This window comes from Aedes aegypti, chromosome 2 (genome assembly GCF_002204515.2).
Source record: "Aedes aegypti strain LVP_AGWG chromosome 2, AaegL5.0 Primary Assembly, whole genome shotgun sequence".
NCBI lineage: Eukaryota > Metazoa > Arthropoda > Insecta > Diptera > Culicidae > Aedes > Aedes aegypti.
In genome coordinates, this window is record NC_035108.1 from 251817711 (window position 1) to 251842734 (window position 25024).

The window sequence follows — 25024 nt, forward strand, 5'->3', positions numbered from 1 at the left end:
CACTCTAGTTTCAAACTCTTGCTCCATCGATGAGGCAAAATTCGTTTAAGATAATTAATTTTTGAACTGTTATAATTAATTATGGTGCCTTCGTTAGTCGAGAGGTTAGAGTCCGCGGCTACAAAGCAAACCATGCTGAAGGTGTCTGGGTTCTATTCACGGTCGGTCCAGGATCTTTTCGTAATGGAAATTTCCTTTACTTCCCTGGGCATAGAGTATCATCGTACCTGCCACACGATATACGAATGCGAAAATGACAACTTTGGCAAAGAAAGCTCTCAGTCAAAAACTGTGGAAGTGCTTATCGAACACTAAGCTGAAAAGCTGGCTCTCTCTCATTGAGGACGTTATGCCAAAAAGAAAAATAATTTAAAATGGGTCAATATTTTAACAAATGTTTGTTTAGCATAATTGTAGTAGATATTTTAAACGTCCACTGTGTGATATTCATTTCTTTTCAACTGTCATGGTTGTTCTGGAAACATTGATTATTCAACTTACGTCAAACTTTTGCCCCACCCTACCCTATGGAAAAAGCCCATAATGTTGGTCACCGGGGTAACACTACAAATTTACGATGCCCTGGGTGAGGACAATGATGACGACAGGGGCGGGCACGACAATCATGAGTACCTTGGGTAAATCATGTCAACGATAATTATCCAGCAATCATCCTGTGTGCGTGCCCCTGAAATGCGACTATTAGCAATGACCTGATGGTCGAGGTTTTTCCTTTTTATTGGCTTTGGTGGTGGCGAGTCCCGAAGAGTCGGAAAAGTCTACATACCCGAGTGGTCGTCAAGTTTTTAATATGCCTATTGCGTGACGGAAGCATTTAAATTAGAGCACTCTCACGCTTGCCATCAATCTTTACGCTTCGCATCGGGGTACCACACCGGTAATGGTTTCGATAATATGGTTTTCTGTTGATCGGTTTGGTTGTTTCGATGGCCGTTAACTAATTGGGCAACGATTTTGTAACAATTTGTAAAGAGAGAGTTGGAAAATGTGGCACAAATATCTTCTTGGAAGGAAGAACACACCGTAAAACATCTTGGCAGAATCTTAACAGTTTTACGATGTTAATATATTTGTAGACTTATAAAATTGGAGATAAACTAAACTACCGAGTTGTTATCAGCAGGTTGTTTTACGAACATTGTTTCTAGCACGGGACTCACATATCCAATTGGCTTTAAGCCAGCAAACTTTTTTTTCAGTATCATTCCAAGCAATTTGGTGCAGCCGTTTTTGAGTAATGAGTATTTATGTTTCGGGTACCAAGCTGGACAAATAAAGATCTTGAAAACTCTAAAAACCTCATATCGTAAATTTCAGATTTCTCCAAGAATACTGAACCGTCTTGTATGATTTTTTTCAGAGTAGCTCCTTATTACCTGGCATTGTATAGTACACATTTTATTGTTTTGATAAATTGACCAAAAACAAAATGGCCGTCAAAGACATTTTATATGGAGAATGTCGGTCCCCCAAGAAACATCGGAATATCTTGAAAACTAAATCACCAATTATTAATATTGACACGGATTCACAAACTAGAAGAGTTTTTTGAGATTTTGTGAAAAATGGTGCAAAAATATCGAGAAATAAAAAAGTAATCGCAATTTGAACATTTTTAGCGGTAAAAAAATGAAGCTGCCGGAAGAGGGGTTAAGCTTTTATTAACATTTTGCTAACAACATATTAACATTTCATTTGCCGCAGCAGTTACGAATTTTTACAGGTGAGTTTGTTTCACCTGCATATAAGAGAAAAAAAAACGCTTTCAATTTACTTAACCTAACTTAACCTAAAGGGATATAATTTCTCACGTCCCATTAATCCCGAATCGATAATCAAATTCAATCTAAAACAATATCTGTTGCAGTGGCGACTTCCTAATCTCAAATCTACCTGTTCCACGATTACAAATTCTGGACTGTCAAGAACAAATTTGCATCTAACAAGTAGAGCTTTGTTAGAAAGAAATATTCCAATCATTTACTTTGTGCTTCATAATCAAAATTTGCCTAATTAACCATTTTTAGAATCATAGAACAGGTAAAAAGTGAGGTTACAAGTTGCCTCTGATCTGTTGCAAAAGTCCTTTTGCAAAGATATTGGAATTGGCGAAGTCAATTATTACATTTCTCTTTAACATTGATTTTGAGCATGCTCTAATAGAGTACCTTTAACGTTCTTGAAGCATTTCTTATGATCTTCATAATTTTGACTTTTCAAATTTGCTAAACCAAACTGTTTCAATCTGATGATTCATATCCCGAGCAAAGTTGAGCTTAGCTTAGACTGACTACACATATCAATGGTTGCTATTCCGTGATTGACCGCAGTCGGTGAAGATGTACAAAGAATCAACAAGAAGTTCGGCTGGGATTGGTCATAATTTTCTTCAGAGTGCATAATTCAGTGCCTCTATTTATACGGGGTCAATAACGGCACTGGCCACGTCCTTGCAATCCGGTGAGAATAGGGGAATTAATGTTAGTGTGTAACCTTTGTTATTTGGAGACCGTGTTTTACCTCTGCATCTCCACAGAAGTTGCGGCAAGGGATGTTTGTTAATGGGGAAGATCGTTGGCTCACAGGATTTACTTTGATAAGCTATTAGACCATAATAAACAATTATTTGTGGGATATAAACAAGCTTATAAATATAATATTTTCAATTGATATGAAAAATTTCCAAGTTGAAGAAAATAACGTCGACACTTAAAGTGCAAACCATTCAAAGTTTGTTGAACAAATAGCTAAACGCAACATTTCTACAGATGTCAGGACGGAAGCATGTGTTATCATATTTTACTCTTATGCCGACACCTACAGTGGCAAACCATTCAAAGTTTGTTGTATAAATCGAACCTCTTGCAAGTCGACACTCATAATGTCGAACCATTCGAAGTTTTTTTAATTACAGAAATAATCAGATCGTGATAGGAAGTCTATCCTGCTTAGAACTATGTAAGAAATTCTTCAAAATTGTGTAAGAACCTTTCTCAGGAGAATGTCCCGGGTTCAGTGATATCTAGAATTATGTGAAATCTTACTATGTTGTGACAATCTTGTCCAACATTCTGGGAGTACCCTGCCAAAGTTTTTCGTGAAAGCAATTTCAAATTTTTAATTACAGAAATAAAAACATAAATGGAAAAGGATGTTTTGGCAAAAAAAATATGTGCCTAACCTTAATAATTTATGATTAAGTGTTTATGTCGACACTCACAGTGACGAACCATTCATAGTTTGTTGAAAAATCTTATTTACTTCCCACCGTTGTAACGATTAATTGTACAGTCATACATATTTCACAGATTTCAAATAAAAGCATGAAACGAGCTCACCAATTGATCCGTCATCCTTGACTGAGCAGCCACAATCCACTTTTAGATTCACTTAACGCATACGGACTAACTGAGAAAGAAATCACTGCCCAACAAACCGAAAAATAAACAATCACTCCGGTGGTAAAAAACGAAACCGCTTGCTTGGGCTTCCGAAGCGCACTCGACTCATATCCCGCGCAAAGTTGGGTAACAAAAAGAAAGCACGCTGAAATCTCTGATAACAAGCATTTAACTACTTAATTTGTTATCATTTTGATTGAATAGTCAGGCAACTCAATTAGCAAGCTGTTTTAAAACAAGAAATATATTTTGTTTAATGTTTACGCTTGGGTTTGGTCTAAAGGATTTCAAAACAGGGCTGTCCAGCCTTTTGAATCACGGGCAAAATCGCAGCTGAAATATTTTTTGGCGGGCCAAATTTTCTTACTGCAGCAAATTTAGCTGTTCTGGAATCCAAAAAAAAATGTGGTTAATGGACAGCTCCATAGTATTTTGTCAGATTCTCATCTAGTATTATTTGATAATCCTGCTCAGAGTTTTGATAGAACGCAGTCCCGGATTGTTTGAAAATTTTAAGCAGGATTCTGTGAAAATTGTTTATAGGGTTCCGTGAGAACACCACCAACACTCATTATAATATCCCGTTCTAGAATCGAAATCCTGATAGGAAGTCTATCCTGCTACATAGTTCTATGTAAGAAATTCCTTAAAATTGTTTGAGATTTTTTTTCCAGGATAATGTCTCGGGTACGGTAATGGTTAAAATTATGTGAAATCTTACTATTTTGTGACATCCTGCCCTAGTTTTCCGTGAAACCAATTTCAAAAATCCTGTTTTAAATTTTATAAGCTATTAATCTTACTCCAAATCTGTCTAATATTTGTTGTTGGGGAAATGTCCATTGCCTTCTTCGATATGATGGACTTGAGTACAGACCCCAACACGAAATTAACCATTGGTAGCGCAATCAGTTGCAAGAAGGATAGGGGAAGTGTTCCAAGGTTTCGATGGCTCCAATTACATTCACATAACACTCACGGATTACTAAGTCCAAACTACATATATTTCCACAATAACACGATATTTACATATATTTACACAAGTGATTTAACTTAACAAAATGAACATTGAACACATTAAAATATGAGACGGTAGGACGTTCTCTTTGCCTCGAAGACCTAACCGGGACTGAAAGAACTGCTTTTTAATAACTTAGATCTACCTAAGAGAGAGAGATGTGCATTCTTACGTCTCAATCGCTGGGTATTCGTATCCGAAGGGAAAGTTCTGATAGGGTTACTATCCAACATTTGTTATAATTGTTTTCAACTATTTCGTTTGTGTTTCGACGCTCACTTTGTGTCGACAACATTTGTTCAAACTTGGTATAAATTAAATTCTGGCTATTCAATAGTAAAGGAAACTACTAGAGAGATTTTTATACTGGAGCCTCTTAAAATTAGAGAATTTATGTTGTAATAATTAGCTTAGATATGTTTAAACTTCAAGTAGATAGGTAGAACAGCAAAAGGACCAGATTTTAGAAAGGGTGTTCGAGGGCTCGAAAAACGCCTCACAAAATGGAGCCGCGGGCCGTACTTTGGGCAGGCCTGCTTTAAATCATTATGAGGCTGTTCATTAGGACGGTTCAAAATTTAAAAATGTTTGAGAATCTCCCATATGTTCCTTAGCATTCTTACCGTAGAAATAGTGTTCTGTAAAATTTGCAGCTTTCTAGGTGGTGATTTAAAGGTGGCCCAAAGACAATGTAGGTTTATATGGAAACAGTATTGTGAAAAACTCAATTTCTCATAGCTCTAGCTTGAGATTTTTCATGCGTGAGTTGTCAATCATGCAAATCAGCAGTCAAAAAATCATGGATGAGTTGCATCTTGTGATGTGATACTATCGTGTTTGGAACATTTCTCAAAATGTGTCAATAGTAATTTCCATATAATCCTGCATTGTCTTTGGGCCACATTTAAATCACCACATAGAAAACTGAAAACTTCATAGAACACTATTTTCATAGTAAAGATGGCAAGGAGCATATGGGAGATTGCATATCCAAACATTTTTAAAATTTGAATCGCCCTACTGTTCATTTGTTGACGAGTTTTTTAACCTGTTTTCCCTCCCTCCCTTTGCAAAATTTTGAAATTTTAGGTTTAATCTTCCAAAATTTGTCTGCTCACTTTCCATGCTGCTCGAATGTTAAATATCTTTCACAGCGAGCTAGGTGTACTGAGATGAATCAGTGAATCAAATTCATACAATTCATCCTTACAAATCCCCTTTTTTCACGTACCGTTTGCTTCGACGTCTAAGTTAGCGCCCGGCTCCGTCCAAAAGACATCCGATTCTCAAATCTCGAATGGACATCAGGATTTATGTTATTACGATCAGCAGCCATACCCCCGTCCGACGCCGCACACTGCTGATTCGCTGTTAAATTCGCGCAAAGGTCATGGAAACGGAAAGTTATTGAAACACAAAACCAAATCCGCCGCGGTTGCGGTTTTAGATCAACAGCAGCAGTCAGCATGAATTGCGGAGAGGGTTCTCTTTTTTATATTATTTCATATTTGTGTTTTTTTTTTGTGCTGTTCTGCAACCGACCGACCGACCGAAGTTCGTTTGTTCACACTCGAGCGCTAGGCTAGACGGTTTGTTTGTAGGCCTTCGCCAAGTCACAGACAAACAGACACTTCGAACAAATGGCAATAAAATCCATGCGATCCCATGCAATCATGCTGAACGAAATCCTGAAATGTGCAACAAGACCTGCAGAAGGCGCTAGTGCCAAAAGTCAAATACTAAGAAAAACTATGTGCGCACCTCTGGTTATCTTCTTATTCTTGGCATTAACGTCCCAACTGGAACAGAGCCGGCTACTCAGCGTAGTGTTGTAAGAGCACTTCCACAATTATTAACTGAGAGCTTTCTTTGACTAATGTCGTTTTCGTTTTTAGGAACTGGGTCGGTGATCAACACATAAACAAACAAACGTCAAGCAAATTGTAGTTCGGTCGAACCTGAATCGGGTTGGGGTTGAAACTGTGATTCAGAACGGGTTGCGCCAGTTCCAACCTAGGTTCAAAAACGAATTCGACATAAGTTACCATTTTCGCATTCGGTACGATGATACTCTATGCCCAGGGAAGTCAAGGAAATTTCCATTACGAAAAGATCCTGGACCGACCGAGAAACGAACCCAGGCATCTTCAGCATGGCTTTGCTTTGTAGCTGCGGACTCTAACCACTCGTCTAAGGAAGGACCCTCTGGTTATGATATTTGTAACAGCGAATTTGAATTGATTAATTTGTGTTCGATGGAAATTTTGTAAGTGTTACGTCTGTTTGTCTGTGGCAAAGTTGTTCGCGTGAGCCAAGTCTCAAGAGACGACGAATAACAGCGTGTAGGGCACAACACTTAATAGAAGCTGGCTGCAATGTTAACCATTGAGATTGTTTGTGTAGAAGAGTAGCAGGCCATAAAAAAGCTACTCAACAGATTTCCAACTCGGGCAATGTCTTCGAGCAACACCATCTCATACTTAACCTCCGAGATCTAGTTGGCATGGGCATTCGTTGACCTCAATAATTGTTGCTCGGATGCTGGGATGATGGATATCAACTAGACAAGGCGCGAGCGACGAAGACTGGGTGTTTTGAATCACAGCAACCAGTGAGAGCTCTCCAAAGCATGTAAGGGTTCAAAAAAATAACATAAGATTTACTACCACATGTGTGCAATATTGCCCCATCAAGGACAGAGGCCGACATTCGACATCAAAACATCAGCATAACCTCTGTCATGACCGCTTATTACGTCGAACAAGGACCGAAAGCATATTCCACTTGCGGAAATCGAGCAATAACAAACAGGTAGATTCATTCCACCCGGAAAAGACTGCTGCTACACATATACAGCTACCAAAAGCCGAGATTGCATCAATTGAGAACATCTGTTTTCATCGTGAATCTTTGTTCAGCACTGCTTATGAGAGGAAGGTTGCCTACCCGGCCATCGTACCGATCTACCGTCATTCAACATTTATGAAGAGAAAAAGAACACCGACCGACACACGGCCTCAACCAGATCTCTTTTTTAAATGTTTTTCTTTCCCTCGAGAAAACCGGTTTCTTCGTTTGCCACCGTCGTCATCGTGAGATACATCTCTAGGTTCTTCCCCCATATCCCATCATATTGCGCTGCCGTCTACAACAACTAAACCAGAAGATGTTTTGCAAAAGTTTGAGGTCGTCAACGCTACAGTTATGACATGAGTGTACCTTTTTTTAGTCTGGATATAGTTGACAAAAAGACTAAGGGCACGAAGCCACCTGAATGAGGTCAATATAATTAGTTCGGAGAACATCAATGCGAGACATTAGGGCAGTGGTTCCTAACTACTGCTAGCAGAGGTTTTGCCTAAAACCCTTGAAGATCGTCTCAAACATCTTGAAGAGACTTGAACTTAATGGTTGTTCAAGGTCGTCTTGAGAGCACATGAATCACCTGCAGAGAACAATTAATTTCATCGGAATGAGCAATCAGTTAGATGCTCTAGACAAATTTTCCGAACACCAAATCGAAGCAGTCTCTAGCTCAGGCTCTTTGATTCATATTTTTTTTACTTATGACGACAAAACTGAACGTTTGTTCAAAGTCGTCTTGAAAGGTCTTTCAAGTGACTATATGTCACCTGAAGAGATCAAAAATGAAATTAATGATTTACTTGGATTTTCCCCAGTCCAAGTAATCATTATGAAAAAGAGAACCTAATCTGGCATTGTTCGGAAAGGGCTTTCTCAAGAATATTATTTAGTTCACTTTAACAAAAAAGATCTAAATAATATTAAAGCTTTAGACTTATGTTTGATGTCCGTGTGACATGGGAACATTTCCAGAAACCTAAAGGAAATTACCAGAACCCCACTCAGTGCCGTCGGTGCCAAAAGTGGGGTCATGGAACAAAAAATTGCCGCATGGATGCTAAATGCATGATTTGCGGAGGTCCTTTTCACGCTAAGGACGTCTGTCCAGTGAAGAGAGATACCACCAAGTTTATATGCGCGAATTGCGGGGGCAATCATAAGTCAAATTTTTGGGCTTGTCATTCGTGTAGGAGAGTCGTCGAGGCTCGTGCCAGGCAGATGAAAGATAATGTCCGTTACGATAACGCTTGTTTCCGGAATTTTCCTGGTAGAGTATCGAACAATGCTCATTCACTTCTGCTCCACCTCTTCGTCTACCGAAAATTCTAACGGGAAATCGTTAGATAATGTACCACTTCAAGTGATATGTCTGCCTCTGATATTATTTTTCTAACTGAACAATTGAATCAAATGATTGATGCAATGTTCATAGCCACCACTATGACTGAAGCAGTCCAAGTTGGTGTAAAATTTACTAATCAAATTGTTATTGGATTACGTTTTTCTAATGGATCAAATAAAAAATAATTTAAATATTTTAAATTGGAATGCTCGTTCCTTGAATGGTAAAGAGGACGAGCTGTTTAATTTTCTTACAGCTAATAACGTGCATATAGCAGTTATTACCGAAACCTATTTAAAACCTGGATCCAAACTAAAAAAAGATCCTAACTTTTTGGTTTATCGTAATGATCGACTTGATGGGGCATGTGGGGGAGTTGCAATCATCATTCATAGGCGTATAAAACATCGACCGTTTTCATCATTTGAAACTAAAGTTTTTGAAACTTTAGGTGTTTCTGTTGAAACACAGCTTGGTAAATATACTTTCACAGCTGCCTACTTGCCTTTTCAATGCTCTGAACAGCAAGTGAATTTGCTCTAAACTGACTTTCGAAATTTTTTGTCATTGTTGACTTTAATGTCAAACATCGGTCATGGAATAATTCTCAAAGTAATTCCAACGGCAGATATTTCTCAATTCAATACCCTGATAGCCCTACATGTTTTTCCTCTTCTAGAAATCTATCTACGATTGACTTGGTCTTAACCGACTCTAGTCATCTTTGTAGCCAACTGATTACTCATGCTGATGTTGATTCTGATCATGTCCCTGTTACATTTCAAATATACCATGAAGCGATTATCAATCCTATCAGCTCCACTTTCAATTATTTTCGAGCCGACTGGAATATATTTGAAACGTATGTTGACTCTAATCTTGATGTTAACATTTCTTTACAAACAAATCTTGATACTGACAATGCTTTTGAAACTTTAAGAGATTCCATTGTTGAAGCCAGGAGCATTGCAATTACAAAAATTTGAATCTGTGATTAGAGACGATGATCTTAAACTCTTGATCCGTCTTAAAAACGTGAGGAGAAGACAATTTCAACGCACTCGCGATCCTGCTATGAAAATTATATGGCAGGATTTACAGAAAGAAATCAAGAAACGTTTTGCACAATTAAGAAACAAAAATTTTTTAAATAAGATTTCTCAATTGAAAGAGGAAAATAAATGATAACTAACTAATTGCGAAAAATCTCAAAATCTTGCTATGCAGTTTGAAAGCGCGCGCAATTTTAATTTAGGACTTACTAGTCCAATTGAAAATCAAGTTACTCAGGACTTCCAAAATATTCTCAATCAAGAGAACGTTTTCGAAAATTCCTGGGAGACTGATTTGGAAGAAGTGAGAACTATTATCATTATCATCATTCTTAGTTGATATATTTAACAAATGGTTTTAATAAGCATACTTTCCTGACAAATGAAAAAATGCTAAAGTTGTACCAATTTTAAAACCAGACAAAAATCCTGCAGAAGCTTCTAGCTATCGTCCAATCAGTTTGCTTTCCTCCATCACACGGGTAGAAATCAGAATCTAAAATCATGATAGGATATCATGATTCCAGTGTATTTTCATCTTATGAAAATACACCATGATTTGGACTCACGATATCATGAGTCAGATTGTCGTAACGCGACACAAGTGTTATGTTTTTGCAGCTGGGTGCTCGAAATCATGCATCAAATTCTCGAAAGTCATGATTCGCGCATTCATTTCGGATCTATTTATATTTCTGTTCAGTCAACCCAATAAGATGAAAACAAATTTTGCTAGAGAAAGATTCGAACCAAGAACCTTCTGATGGAGAGCCACGTACTTTACCACAGTACCAATATATCGTGATGAAAAATGTGTGATCGATGCGAATGACTTGAGCAAAATACACACCTTGTGTTGTCGCTCTAAATGTTACGTTTATGAAGAATCATGATTATGATTTTGTCGTCCTGATATCATGGCCTAACCAATTTATGAATTTCATGACTTGTAAATCATGGTGTGGGAATCAGATTTTTATCCGTGCAGTACACTTTTTGAAATGTCTCTTTAAACAGAATGACGGTCCACATCAACGATAATTCATTTTTTTTCAATAAACAGTTAGGATTTCGAGATGAAGACCACTCATCAACTTTCACGTGTAACAAATTTAAATCGTTCCAACAAATCTGAAGGCTATTATACTGGTCTTGCTCTACTTGATATAGAACAAGCATTCGACGCAGTGTTTGGCATGAAGGATTGAGCGTAAAATTGAAACATTTAAATTTTCCGACATACATTGTAAGAGTAATCCCAAGTTATCTGTCAAATACACTTCAGGTTAATGATTAAAATTCTAAGTATGACATATTTCTTGTATGAGCTTGTGGTCTTCAAGGCAGCATTCTTAGGCAAATTATCTTCTGCCAATTTTAACAATAAAATCATAAAAGTCATCCAAATGTGTTTAAACCAGACAAAGGCACTTAGTGAACAGTGATAAGAAATGATTGCCGTCATCCACATTAAAAGTTTATCTTCCAGCCGTTCCATATCGCCAATCAGCCCAAATGAAGAACGTTCAGCTGAACCACCCGATGGAGATAAACTAGGATCTGTTTATTTTGATAACTAAGCCGCAGACACGTACGGCTATAGCACTACATACAAGAGAGCATTACTTCGCGAATAATTACTTATCATTGCAGAGGGGCACTGACAAGAGAGACAGCAAATTAGGAAACTCAGGGCGGCTTGCGATTGGCGTTCTTTGTCGGTGGCTGGCAAGTTCACAGCCGAGCTGTGATTTGATTTCGAAATCCACATCTGTTTGCTGTATGCCACAGTACCTACAGCAATACAATGCACAATAGAAGATGCCGGTTGCGATGACGCTGCCAAGTGCACGATGAAGAAAATGTGCTCGAATCTCGAATGATATGGCAGTGGCAGAGCTTGGCAATACTTTGGCCCGGGTCTGATTTAAAATAGAGGTATACAAGAGGCAAGGGGCTGTTGGGGAAGAAAATTGAATGAGTTATCAGCCTTGAGCGTTGAGTAGGAAAATACTTGTTTGTTGGTTACATGGTTGGTTAGCTACTCTATGGGCAGCATATTTTTTTTCACTCAAAATATTATTTAAATCAATCTTTGATATTTTTGAACCATTTTTATCCAAGTTCTCCAAAAACTATTCCACTTCTTGAATATGCGTCGATTTCCCATGATCGTATATGATAACATATAACAGTACAGAAGTAGAAGCGCTAAATGTATATTATGCATGCAGCCTTATTAGAGTGATGCAAATTTTGACTCCATCATGCTTACTTTTATTATAAAAAAATAACAAAGTTTGAAGTGATTCGGAAGAACTTTGCTGTGCACACGCCATTTGAAGTTTACATGGAGATTACTATGGAAACGCCAAACTTTTTTGTTCAGCCCCCTATCTCTGCGTCATAATATTTTATTGAAAACTAGTGGCCCCGGCAAACTTCGTCCTGCCATCAAGTAGGCTGTTGTTAAATGGCATGTAATGTCCCATACAAAATGACACATTAAATATCTCTCTTTTTACAACTATTCCGAAGACTTTCCCAAACTTTTTGTACGTACGAACACGTCGGAACCCTGAACGAATGCAACAGTGAAAGAATTGGACAAATCCGTTGACCCGTGCTCGAGCCATTTCGTGACATACAAACACCATTCCATTTTTATTTATATAGATTGAACAAATTCTTCTCATGTAAAATCCTTTCAGCTACAACTTTGCCGGAGATCACATATCGATTCGACGTCAGGATAAATTGTTATTCATCGTCATATAGTGGGTTAACGGATGTTTTCTACAAATTTGGCGACCAGTAGCTAAAAATTGTGACATTTCTGAGAACGGCATCAGATTCAGCTACCCCAAGTCAACTAGAGACACATAATTTAATCCTTGAGACACGCAAAAATGCTATTTTGTTACGCTGTGTTATATGTGCTACAAACTTTTCATGTCATGTTTGCAATAGATTAGTTTGAGAAATCCTCCACAAATTCCGACAGTTCTTCGTTTTCTCCGAAAACTTTCCAAGGGATTCACTTCACAAAGGATTTACAAAGAATCAGAAATTCCTGCATGATTTACCAAAAAAGTTTCCCAGATGTTTTATGAAATTTTTTCCGATACTTTTTTTGAAACTTCTTCTACATATTGTCTAGTTTTTCATGTTCTGATTTAAAATCTTTAAAATATCTATAAGATTTGTTTTTTCATGCAATTTATCATGAGTTTACAAATTTCTCTAAAAGTTTGAGCAAAGATTTATAGAGAGCTTTTTCCAGATTATTTACTACAAAGTTCTTGGTAATTAAAAAAAAACTTGAATTCCTCATTAAATTCTGACACATTATCTTACACGCATTTCCTTAGAATTTTGATCTTCCTTCGTACAGGATTTCAACCAGATATTTCTCTAGGGATACCCCCAGAAGAGATTCCTTCAGGAATTCCTCTGCAGATTCTTCCGAAAACTTTCCAAAAAAAGATCTCGAGGAGCTTATCCAGGCGTTTCTTCTAAAAATTGCCGAAGTAGGGTAGGTGTACCAGGTGTATGTGTACCATAGTGGTTCGCTATTTCGCCATATGTGATAATTTAAATGTTTTAAAATTTAGAATTGTTCTAGTAGTTAGATATTGAATAAAACATCAAAATGAGAAAGCTTTCTAAATTTTACATATGGCCAAATAGGGAACCGCTATGGCCATAACTGGTACACTTTCCCAACCTTGTTACTGTTTTAATTATTGAAGGAGTTCCTGAAATAAAAACAACCTGGACTTTTCAGCCGTCTAGATTTTCTCGGTAAAATGCCAAAAACTATTATTAAGAAAATACTAAACAATACCTCGGATGGAATCCCAGAACATTGTGTAGGCATAATTGGAAGAATAATAGCTACATCACTGTCTGACGGACTTATTGAAATTTTGAATAATCCATCAATATTTTATTTGATAAACGACTCGAGAAATCTTTGGAAGATAACTACAGGAGTAAACTCTAGAGGAAAATCGAAGAAACGGAGTAAGAAATCCAAAATAAAATGTCGTGAGGAAACTCTTGATAAAAGAATCAAGGAAAAAGTGTTGTAAGGGTTCCTAATAGAGAGGAAAAATTTCCAGAGAAGCCGTGGAAGGCTTTTGAGCGAATCCCTGTGGGCAAAACTTGAATAATTATGAAAAAAAAACTTCGTAGGAGTCCCGACAAGGTTTCCTGGAAAATGGAATACTGAAACGAATATCTTCATAAATCTTGGAATAAGCATTCGCGGGATTAGCTGGAAGAATCGTTAAAAGATCTCTTGGAGTAACAACTGGAGATATCGATGGAAAGGGAAACGGAAGAATTTCAGGAGGAAATCTTGAGAGAACTCATGGAAAAGTTTTCGGAGTAATCCCTGTGGAAATTATTGGAGGTAGGTATCAGCGTTGGAGAGATGCTGGATTTCCTGTAAAAGATTCTGTAAGAATCCAGCCCAACACTCATGAAAATCTTGCCCAGGGTTTCCATAAAACTCATGTTAATGGTTCTGTGAGAATCCTGCTGAAGATTTTGTATGAATTCGATTCAAACATTTTAAATGATCCTGCCCAAAGGCCCAAGATTTTGCTAGAATCCTCCCCAGAATTGTGCAAGATTTGTGACACGCAAATGTTTTGTAAAAAATCTGTCTGTGTGTAATTTAGTAAGATTCCTTTCGACCAATTTGACCTACAATTTTTGCTGAAATTTGATGGAATATCAGTTTTTTTTGTCAAATGGTGAAAAATGGCCTTTTACATGACGAACTTAAAAGTAATATTTTCATAAATTATTATGAAAAATAGTTCTAACGGTCATTCCAATTCGGTAAATAGTTCTTGGAATCCAGCTACATTTACTACAGCACTTCTATTCACTACAGTATTTACTTATTTTAAAAATTTGAAGTCGAAGTTTGTTTTAACTTTATTTTAATTGGACTTGACAGAACTTTAAGTTGGTAGAACAACCAACGGGCCAGCAATGATTCTTCATCAGGCATTGCAGATTCCGTTCTCAATTGATTTTAAAGCACGATCAAAGTGAGCGAAGAAAAACATCGCATCTGTAGCGGTCCATGATCAGCAATGTTTCGCAAATTGTAACATGTTTGATAAGTAATATCAGCGAACGAGACCACCAAAGAGAGAGCGATGATAAAAAACGGCTTTTTTCTCGCTTATTTACCATTGAAGGTTGGTGTTTTATTTTACTGAAATAATAAACGATTCCCAAACATCCTATAGCAATACTGTCCCCAAGGTGTGCTTAGATGGGTTTTAGCATGCACTGTTATCCCCCCGATCAAATCAAAGTTGTAGCAGAAGATAAAAAACAGACTCTCATGATTTGTTGCAGACCATGATTGTTACAGAGAGTGATAAGTGTGAGATATTCTCAATTATCGCAGTTGCCATTGACCATTTGTTCGGAATGTGAGTCTGTTCGGGAATCGAAACAAATCGGTAATGACCTATAGCCAAGTAAAATTTGCTCATGCTCATGCATTCAATGGTTAAGAACATGAGCTTGAACAGATCTAGCTGATATAGCTAATATAGTAATGTGACACAATTTCGTTCAGAAAAACGATAGGTTATAGCTGTAAGGTTCATTGCGATATTTTTTATTAAATTGTTACACTTTTCCTAGAAATATAGTTATTTAAACTTGTTCACCCACCTGGGTTAGTACACTAAGTTTTTTTTACACGGTCCCCCGTGCCGTGCAAAAAAATTCCGTGCAAAAAAAAACCGTGCTAACTCTGGAATTTTTGCTAAAATAAACCGTGGTAATTCTAGAATCCGTGGAAAAAGTACCGTGTTAATTCTGAAATCCGTGTGAATAGGAAAAAAAGCCGTGTTAATTCCGAAATCCGTATAAATAAGTAAAAAAACCGTGTTATTTCCGAATTTTGTGCAAAAAAAGTACCGTGTTAATTCCGAAAGGCGTGTAAAACAAGCCGTGTAAAAATAAAGCGTGCAAAAAAAAAACCGTGTAAAAAAAGACTTTAGTGTATTCGAGCCATCTTAGATATATTGGGCCCTCCAATTAGTACGTGAGACAACTTTAGCGGTTTTCACTGAGTGCATCAAAGGATTGACAATAAATACTCCAAAATTGCTTTATGAATGGCAAAGAACTTAAAGTAAGTTGTGTTAGAGAAATCTTAAGATTTTTGGGTTTGAAGGATTTACACACAAAACACTGCTGGCTAGCTGGTACACCTAGTTTTCCAAATTTGGTAAATTAATCTTAGGAAAAGAAAACTTATGAAATTTTGAGTCGAAGTTTTTTTTACTGTGTTCAATGAAAAATGTAAAAGTTGAAGATGAATCCAAGCCAAACCTCAAAATTTCAAGACCACAAATTTGATGAACCAAACATCCATTTAAGCTGAAAATCGATCTAATTTTCAGCTCTAACGGATGAAGTTTGGTCTCGAGGTTTGCCTTCGATTCATCTTCTCCTTAATGTGCATTTTATACTGCCAATAAATTTGATATTTGTTAGAGTTCTAATTCAACAATACTTCAGAGTTATGTTCAGTTTAAATTGAACGCATTTTTAAATTGTGACTGCTCGTTTCAAAATAAATTCTTCTATTATTCAATTCAAATTTCCATTCAAATTATTTAGATGACAAGATCTTGATTTTTCTTGACATTCTTAGCAAATCCTCAGCAAGATCTTAAGATTTCATTCTTTCAAAATCATCAATGGAATGCTGGTGAAATTTTCGGTGAATTTAAAAAGAGTCATAAATTAATTTCTTTCAAAATTCTTGGCAAATTCATAAAGCATTCCTAAAAATACTACTACAGATTCCTCTATCAGTCTTCGATAGATTCCTCGTTCAAGCAGTTCCTAGTGTATGGTGTCCGTGATAAAATGTGGTGCGAATTTGAAGTAAATTCTAAGTTTTCCAGAAATTTATTCAGTGATTCTTTCATCGATATCTGTAGGACTACTCCCAAGATGTTTGAACCTTCCTCAATTCAACAGGTAATTTCTTTTTTTGGAAATTTCCCCAGAATGTGTTCAATAAATTTTCAAGGGATGTCTTTATCCAGGTAACATTGGTAGCTAAATAATAGCTTATTCAGCTGGAAAGAGGTTGTATAAAAAGAATTTCAGCTGAATAAGCTGAAATCTAGTTAACAATGTTACTCTAGAAAGTCTTTGAGAAAGGATTTTTTATATAAAGATCTAAAATTTCACTTGAGATATATACTCGAATAGAACTGCACTTGGAATTAATTGTAGGATGACATGATAGAGATATTTCTGGAGGAACTTCAGGAAGAATTTGTTAACACTTCAGTCGTCGCGCTGTTGTATTTTGTACAACAGTGGTGAAAAAACCTCGCTTACCGCACACAGCATCAGCGTGGTCGTTCTGACGGCGGCAAACCGCGCGACGACTGAAAGGTTAAGCAATTGTTGAAAGTGTTCTTAAGGTGAAGATAAATCGAAAATCGATAAATCTCAAATTGTCAAGAGCACGGATCTGGAGAACCGAACACCCGTTTGAGCTGAAAACTTAATCGATTGATCACCACCAGCGAGTGACCAATCGATTAAGTTTTCAGCTTAAACGGATATTTGGTTCTCCAGATCCGTGCTCTTGAAAATTTGAGGTTTGGCTTCGATTCATCTTCACCTTAATAGGTTTCCATGAATGATCAATGGAGGAATTTTTGCCGTAGGAACTCTTGGAAAAATCCCTAGACGAATTTCTTAAAAAAGGAACCTTTGAAAATTTTCTCGGAAGTATGTATCTCTGTAAATATCGTTGGAAGATCTAACTAGAGTAATAACTCTCTGAAGAAATCGGAGTCAAAATTGAAAAAAAAAATCACAGGAAATCCTGTTACAGTAATTTCTGTGAAAATACTGAAGATAGTAGCGTTGGAGTGCTCAATCATTTCCTGAAGCAAATTTTTGGAGAAGTTTTTTCTAAGCATCTCTTGAAAAATCGCTGAACGAATTTTTGGGTGAACCGGTGGAGGAGTTTCTAGAGGATATTTTGGAGGGATCCCTGGAGGTTCCCCTGATAGTATTACAAAAGCAAATTCTGCAAATCACTAAAAGAATTCCTGAAGCATTAGAAACATTTCTGGAAGAATCTGTGGAGGAATTTTTAAAAGAATCCCTGTGAGAATATATAGCAGGGTTGCTGGGAGAATCGACTCTGAAACTGCTGTAGAATATCCTGAAGAATCCTAAACGAAATTCTTGAAAATCCCTTAACCGAGTGTGTGAGATTCTCTTGGAACAATTCCGGTGATATATTCGAATGATCTCCTGGATTGGAGTTTTGGTGGTGAACTAGCCGTATGTGCCAAAAATCACCCTAATTAAGAAAGAAAATCTCTTGGAGTTCCAATAGGAAGAACATTGAAAACAACAGGAAATCTTGGTAGAATTTCCAGATCAGTCAGTGTAGGGCAGTGCTTTGTACAAATTACTGGAGAAATTAACGAGGAACTACTGAAGAATCTGAGAAGTAATTTTGAGGAATTCTTTGAAATTTTCTCCAAGATATAACTCAGCAGTTTTCATATGATATTTTAAGAAACTACTCAGAAACTTTCCGCACACTTTTTCTTCAAAATTCAGAAATAATTGAAGGAATTTGTACTGGAATTTCGTACTATTTCTTGTTTTTTAGATTGCATTGGTCACGTCAGTGGAAAGTTTTTGGAACTTGGAGAAATTTCAGAGCAAACTTTGGTATGAATCTTGAAAAATTGTCCATGCGGAAATTACCGGAGGTATAAATTTGAGACCGATGAAGGATTTCATCAAACAATTTCTAGAGAAATTTATTGAAGCATCCCTTTAAAAAGCTACAGAATGAACCCCTGGAAGAGTTGCTGGAGAATTCTTCACAGGAATTTCTGGAAGGATCTTTTGAGAAGTTCCGGAGCACATGAATAGAGAAATCTCCATAGGAATCACTAGAAAAAATCTTGAAGCTTTTCATCAAGCAATCTCTGCAGGAATTATAAGGAGAAATTCCTGGGAATTCTTTTAGACTGTTTCTAAGATGAATCGAAATAGTTTTTCGACACTTTGAAAAAATGTTCAAAAACATTCACACAATGAACAGATACCAGATTTCACGACGAAACTCGTAAAGGAATTTTGAGCTATTTCTTGCCTCATAGATTGCATCGGCCACGTCCTTGCAACTGATGTGAATGAGAAGGATCGTTAGCTTTTTTGTAAATGCTACCCGCGTTAAAATGTTTATGTTATTTGGAAAGGAGAGCCAATGGATACACTCAGGGCTCGATTTAATTTTTTAACGGTAGGTTAATATCAAATTGACACCAGCTCAAGAATCAAATCGAAAATGTTGCTTATAAGTATGTTTTAGGTCTTTTTTATATCATTGTGATTCCCGACTCTGTTCATTACAATAATCCTGAATATCAGCAAGCGTACCTACCTTTTATTGCATTCAACCACTGCTAATTCCAATCCCAGACTTCGCCGTCTTGTTTCCCGTGCCACTTGCGCCTGGGATCGACTTATTCTTCCTCAGCGAACGGGTAATTGCCGCCAGCAGCCTTCAACAGCCGGGGACTTTCCACCAGATATATCTTTGCGTTTTCCGTTTTCGTTCTCTCTTCTCGACGGTGGGCATCAAATTGTACTAACACTTCCCCATCACTTCTTCAGAGAGCTGCCACATAACATTTTGCGAAACCTTTTTTAGTCGAACGAGCATTCTCGTTATGAGATTGCTTTGTAAATTTAACACATGCCTTAGAAGCTTTGTTCAAATCCTGGCACATTCATTTTAATGATTGGATAAACTCTCACTTAGATTTCCAAAGATTATTAGTAAAAACGGTCTTCACTGTTCTAAAAACGTTAATTCGCCATTCGAAAGCCCCTCGTCAGCTTTAATCCAACTGTTGGTTGTTTACCTTCTGTTGTCAACGTCACACGCAAGGTAAACAATAGACCGGCGAGGGGTGTTAAACTTAAACTCACACTATCAACTGAATCGGCCATCCAATGCCAGAGAACCGTTATCTATCTATGGTTCTGACGGAATCTGAACTCAACCAACCGAATAGCTAAACAACATTCGGCCATCAATATCCACACATGGTCATCTGTGGCTGGAGTCCATCGCACTTTGTTTGGGAATATTTTTTCTCCGTTCCTTTGGTTCCCTACTTTGCAAACACGAACGCACAAAACTCCAAAAAGAAGCGAGAAGTAAAATTCCTTCCTCTCGCGGCAACAGACGCTGAATTTAACAGATCAAGGTGTTTCTGAACGGGAAACGAACGATATCTGTTTTTGGTGTGATGACAATGGGTCCTCTACCCTTGCACACTACTTTTGCCAAAACAATTTCCTCCAATCCTGTCACTTTGGTTTGATAAAACTAAAATGTCACTATTATTTCGATAAACGACGACGAAAACGTTCCTTGCTCTTAAAACAGTGCACACTATTGAAATCAGAATAAACTTTACGCGTGGTGAAGTTGTAGACTGCACAAGAATATTAAAAATTCCGGTGTGAAAGAACCCAACAAAAAAACCATACGCGCACGACGGCGAGCCAAAAACGACGACGACACGAAACAACCAACCGCACGTAACCGAGACACAAACACAACTGAGCTGACTCTGCACTACGCTCTCCGTACTGGCGTGGCAAAACGAAACGAAGATTGGCCGAAGTCGACGTCGCGAGAGAGGCGTCGCGGTTCGCTCTCTCAAACGCCACGCTGAAATATTTCCACGCATCTCTGCGCGAATCGATTAGGGGAAGCTGGGACCAGAGAATATAATACTACCCATAAAGGCATAACTGTTCCATATTGATTTCCTCGAAAAAGATTTTTTTTGGCGGGTTGCATGTTTTTTTATGTATATTTTCATGTGCGCACATAAAATAGAGCAGTTTGTTCGAATACATTGCAAAAAAAATTCAAACCAGTGTTGTCCCATATTGAAAAATAAAGGCATAACAGTCTCTATATAGAACAACTTATACAAAAAGCTTATTTTTTCTGTACGGAAAATTTCCTGCAATACAATTTTATCGCGAGTACATATTAGTTGACATTCGGCATATGCAAATTCATTCCATTTTACCAAATAGAATATCTTATTGATTTAAAAGTAAGAGCAGTTGCATCATGTACTTAATATTGCTGTGTGCGTTTGAAATGCAAATATCAAATGCGGGAACAGCAAATGCGGTAAGATTTTTAACAAGGAAGGCGAAGTCAAAATTTGATTTTATTTGCTAGGTTGGCGGTGATATGGATCATGGTTGCTAAGTATCCTTTGGTTACTTTGTGTTACCGCATTTGGAGCTCAGTTAGAGTGGATTTGCACGTCAAACGCAAACAGCAATATTGCAACATGGCTCAATACCGCGCCCCTGAAAACAGAACCACTTTTGCCGGTAATGATCATGTGATAAGCTAGTTTTGTGTGGAATATGGTAAGTGCCTATGAAAGGCTCAAGATAATTTGCTGATGATTTGTATATATAATTGTGACGTTTTATTCGTTTTGAATTGTATGAATGTTTGTAGAATAAACATTGAAACCAAAATAGCTGTAGCGATAAATGCACATCTCTTCAGCCAGACCGTGGCGAAGCTGGTAAGAATGAATATAACTCGTGTCAAGGGTCCATCAGGTTGGACATTTCTTTGCCTTTGCAGGACATAGTGCCACTCAATATAAACATGTTAAAATAATCGATTGGCAAAGAAAACTCTTAGGACCCATTCACATATTTCATAACGCTGAAGGCGGTGGGTGGGTGTCTTCTAGATGTCATACAGGTCATACAAAATTCGGAAAATATTCTTACAAAATGCGTTATGAGGGGGTGGGTCAAGGGATAGATCACTTATTCAGTTCGCATCTGATGTACATCCATTCCCAAGTAACCATGGAGCATTATATAATTGCATATATAATGCAACTGCATTGCCGTAAGCCTACCATTAAAGTAGTTTGAAAGTGTAAAAGGGCACTTTTACAGTTAAATTAATGCAAAAAGGACGATAAAGCAATGAAGCAATTTATCAATATCAATGCAGCAGTGCAATTTATAAAGTGATGTTAGTGCATTGATACATTTCTAAGGCTCGGTTTGAAAAGGTCGAATGTGACATTTTTGACTGTCTGAGATAACTCTCCATGAAGTTTCTCAAACGAAATTCAATTCCTATTTCAATCAAACAGCTAAAAAGTGCACAATATACGTATCAAGACACAAAACGAAATCCCTCCCAGTAAACCTTTGAACAAAAGTATAAGACTACACTATTTTTTTTTTATTTACGAGCATAAAAAAATTTTCCGTCTATCTGAGATCAGTGTTGGGAAACTCGTGAGTACTCACTGAAAACTTGAAACTCACTCGCGAGTATGAGCTGTACAGCTTGAACTCTCGCGTGAGTATACTCAGACGTGAGTTTCAGCTGTACAACTCATACTCGTGAGTGAGTTTTTGACTAACACTAACTCACTCGTGAGTTATTTTACTGACATGAAGAATTCTAAATATAATAAAAGCTTGCAAATGGATCTAATAAATAATAAGTTATAAGTAAAGCTAATCTTAGGGTGACCTGATTTAAATGGTAAGATGATAATTTTATTCTGAAAGCTATCTGATGCACGCAAAACGTTATTTTAATGTGAATTCTTAACACAAGCTGTAATTTATTTTGGGCATTTAGCTCGGTATGTTGCATAGTAAACGCCCTTTTCTACTTTCTTCTGGCGTTACGTCTCTACTGGCCCAGATCCTTTTTTTTAGACCATTTACATATACTCAAGGCTGGAAATATCGTTCCAAGAGGAAATAAATTTCGAAAGATTATTTCAAACCCAAGGAATTAATGCAATTAAAAGTTTAGTCCACGAAAGCGTTTAGATTTGTAATGAACGTAAAATTCAACTTTTTTGTTGTGAAATTTGTTAGTTGCCTTTTACTAAAAGGGTGCACATTTTAAATTGAGGATTTTTTCAAATGTTATGCTTGAAATGAAGTTGTAGCCGTTTTGGTAAATGAAAGCATATTGAAATTATGAAATATTAACAAACTGTATGAAGTTCTAAGCACCAGAATCGCAGGGTGAACTATCACGCATACCGTACGTCCAGAAGCCGATTCCATACAGTAAACAGTTTCCCACGGGCTGCAAACTCTATTTTTCCAAGTTCTGGAGCTCCTCTTCTTTGCAGTCGGCGAAACCTTCTCCTGCCTCTCCTAGGTCGGATCCATCGGTGTCGATGTGAGAAACGTCGCTGTTCATGTTCTTTCCTGTGGTATATTCAATTTTATAAAGATTCTATAGGAATTCAAACAGAAATCTTACATATTCGATTAATTTTAGAACGAACTTTAGATTCGATACAGTCATCTTTGCACCAAATCCAGAAGTAAACAAAAACATCTGTCAAATGGAGTGCTGGTCGATTTAAACTGGTCATCAAAATAAATTTCCAAGGCAACTTTCCAATGGTATTATGAATTGCATGTTTTATTATGATCTGTCGGTTAATTCAATGAGATTTGATAACACTGTGGAGGTTTAGTTGTGGCCTCCCGCAATTGCTACCCAGCAAACGGTGGAAGACGCGGAGCTCCATGCTGGACACGACCTACCTATCCAACGATGTATTGAAGAAAGAGGGAGATTGTATTCTTGAGCTGCGCACGTTGGTGACAGCAGTGTTGGCAAGCATTCTATTTCTCTTCTCACAATCAATGTCAATTGACAGTGATCCGAGGGGTGTATCGTAACGCATATTCGACTATTGCATAGGATGCATCCCACAAACACCAAAGCGTTTCTGTTATTCAAAAAACGGCTCTTATTTGTGACTAAGCGTCATGAAGTTCAATCATTGCCAAAGTTACAAAATTGTGTTGCACGGTTTGTGAGAAAATTGATCGGCGGGAGAGTTTTGTGATCTATTGGAGGGCAAAATCAAGAATATTGAGGATTGAATTAACCAACAGATAATGCATAATGCAATTCATAATACCATTGGAAAGTTGTCTTGAACATTATTTTTGATGACCAGTGTTAATCGACCAGCACTCAATTTGACAGATGTTTTTGTCTACTTCTCAATTTGGTGCAAAGACAACTGCATAGAATCCGAAGTTCGTTCTGAAATTAATCGAATACGTAAGATTTCTGTTTGAATTCCTATAGAATCTTTATAAAATTGAATATACCACAGGAAAGAACATGGACAGCGACGTTTCTCACATCGACACCGATGGATCCGACCTAGGAGAGGCAGGAGAAGGTTTCGCCGACTGCAAAGAAGAGGAGCTCCAGAACTTGAAAAAATAGAGTTTGCAGCCCGTGGGAAACTGTTTACTGTATGGAATCGGCTTCTGGACGTACGGTATGCGTGATAGTTCACCCTGCGATTCTGGTGCTTAGAACTTCATACAGTTTGTTAATATTTCATAATTTCAATATGCTTTCATTTACCAAAACGGCTACAACTTCATTTCAAGCATAACATTTGAAAAAATCCTCAATTTAAAATGTGCACCCTTTTAGTAAAAGGCAACTAACAAATTTCACAACAAAAAAGTTGAATTTTACGTTCATTACTAAACTTTTAATTGCATTATTTCCTTGGGTTTGAAATAACCTTTCGTATTTTATTTTCCCTTGGAACGATATTTCCAGCCTTGGGTATTATTGATTGTTACGATCGAAATTTCATGTGAGAAAATATTTAACGTCTCTGAATTAAAGGCAGAACATCTATTCGTCACTAGAATTGACAATATGTGTTTCGAAGAATTTCATTAAATTGTAATGCATACCTAAATGCGCTGATTTGGATGAAGTTCCAAGTTCCCCACTAGGTAGTTTGCCTTTAGTTCAATTTAAAAAGAAAATACTCAAATTTGGGTTGATTTTACGCAAAATTGAGTTCTTTCCATACTTTACTTTTAACAAAATTCGGATTGTTGTGCTAAGTATTTTCATTGATGTACAACAGTTTTATGGCAACACATAGAACTAATAAGAGACGAAGAAACCTAACAATAAGCCAGGTGTCACACCTAGACTTGAACCTTTGCCTTTAATCCAAAGCAGCATATGAAATGGACAAGATGCCAAGATGTCTACAACAGTTTTACTTATATTTCTGTTCAAAATTGAATATCAATAACATAATCGCATTCAGAAAAAGTTTCGGTATTATTTTATGTTCCGAGCGAATGAAATTAGTCAGGAAAATATTTGAACACAAACGAACTT

At 37.1% G+C, this 25024-nt stretch overlaps 1 protein-coding gene across 7 annotated transcripts in view; it reads right to left on the minus strand.

Annotated features, from left to right (window-relative positions):
- LOC5569512 (probable phospholipid-transporting ATPase VD) overlaps positions 1-20380 on the minus strand; it is a 277226-nt gene extending 256846 nt beyond the window's left edge. For 3 of the 7 annotated variants that reach the window (XM_021844795.1, XM_021844801.1, XM_021844800.1), the window contains exon 1: positions 19181-20380. The gene's annotated coding sequence lies outside the window, so the exon portion shown is untranslated. The remainder of the gene's footprint in view (positions 1-19180) is intronic. The other 4 variants (XM_021844797.1, XM_021844798.1, XM_021844796.1 and 1 more) reach the window with 3 other exon arrangements.
- Positions 20381-25024: the final 4644 nt, after the last annotated feature.